Source organism: Myotis davidii, unplaced genomic scaffold, assembly GCF_000327345.1.
Source record: "Myotis davidii unplaced genomic scaffold, ASM32734v1 scaffold1102, whole genome shotgun sequence".
Taxonomy (NCBI): domain Eukaryota; kingdom Metazoa; phylum Chordata; class Mammalia; order Chiroptera; family Vespertilionidae; genus Myotis; species Myotis davidii.
The window spans coordinates 1-1,515 of NW_006292689.1; the positions used below are offsets into that span (position 1 = coordinate 1).

At 48.6% G+C, this 1,515-nt stretch overlaps 1 pseudogene across 1 annotated transcript; it reads right to left on the reverse strand.

The window, feature by feature from the left end:
* Nucleotides 1–5: 5 nt before the first annotated feature.
* LOC102754817 lies at nucleotides 6–803 on the reverse strand (annotated as a pseudogene). Its single transcript, XR_001514269.1, has 2 exons — nucleotides 660–803; nucleotides 6–621 (listed from the first exon to the last, which is right to left on the reverse strand). The product of XR_001514269.1 is annotated as a BRISC and BRCA1-A complex member 1 pseudogene (transcript).
* Nucleotides 804–1,515: the final 712 nt, after the last annotated feature.

Genomic DNA, 1,515 nt, shown 5'->3' on the forward strand with positions numbered 1-1,515 from the left:
TTCTCCGTGACTGGCAGCTCTGTCTTCTGTTGAATGAGGCTGAAGAGACCTTCCATATTGAAGTTGGAGCAGGAGGCCGTCTCTAGGTCGTAGAGGCAGCTGCAGAGCTCACGGGGGTTGGAGGTCAGTCCAGATAGCCAGGCAGTGTCATCGTTCACCACCACCAGTGCAAACTCATGGCTTTTGTCAATCTTGTGTTTTGTCCGCACAAACATCTCAATCATCTTCTGGGAGACATTGAGGGCATTGGTTTTGGAGCCGTTGAATGACTCCAATTTTGGCAGTGACATTTCCTCTGACAGGTCCAGGCAGATGATCACCTTCTCTGGACAGTTGACCCTTGGTGTCCATACCTGGACCTCAGGGACTGGTGGGGGCACCTGCCAGGGCTTGGGGCCAGCTCCCAGAGCATTCGAGGTCCCATCATCCGCACTGGCTGCCTCGCCCTCACCCTCACTTCGGCTTCCCACGCTGGTCTGGGCCCCCACTGCCCGGTCCTCAGCCTCCTCAGGGTTGGAGCGTGTACGGGGCCTTGGCTCCACTGACTGCTTTTCCTCCTCCTCCTCCTCTTCTTCCTCGGTGGGGCTGCTGGGCTCTGCCACCTCCATGGCTCCTGAGTGGCTGGATGAAGCAGGGATGGGGGAAGCCAGAATTCTGCCCCAGAGAACAGCGGGCAGAGTTCTGAGTACCTGGAGCCAGTCTATACGCCACTAATTCCCCTTTCTTGCTTCAGATAGATTGAGTTGGGTTTTCTGTAACCTGGAACGTAGTCTCAGCCTCCCTCCGACTCGCTAGGAAGCCGCCATCTTCGCAGCCGGACGTGGTGCGGCGCCTCCTGGGAAATGTCGTCCGGCCCTGTTCATCAGATTTTTGATTCACTTGATTTTTAGATTCACTTGTTGATAGATATGTAGTTTTGTTCATAATTTTTATCTTTACCTTTTTCTTCTTCTTCTTCTTCTTAAAGGATACCTTTCAGCATTTCATATAATACTGGTTTGTTGGTGATGAACTCCTTTAGCTTTTTATCTTCTGTGAAGCTCTTTATCTGACCTTTAATTCTGAATGATAGCTTTGCTGGGTAAAGTAATCTAGGTTGTAGGTTTTACTTCCTATTAAGTCCTTATCACTCCTAATGATGTATTTTCTAACTTTTAGAAGATGAGGGCTCCACTTTTTCCAAGTGACTTGAATATTTAGTTCTGAAAACTTTCCACCAGACTTCCAGTCCCTCAAGTTTATCCCACTGTCATGCATACTAAAGTTGATTGGTCCCATAGGGGTCCTTACTTCATGCTTGAAACTCTTGCTACATAGGTGAGCCTTTTTCGTTTTTTTTTTCTTTTTTTTAATATATTTTATTGATTTTTTACAGAGAGGAAGGGAGAGAGATAGAGAGTTAGAAACATCGATGAGAGGGAAACATCGATCAGCTGCCTCCTGCACACCCCCTACTGGGGATGTGCCCGAAACCAAGGTACATGCCCTTGACTGGAATCGAACCTGGGACCCTTG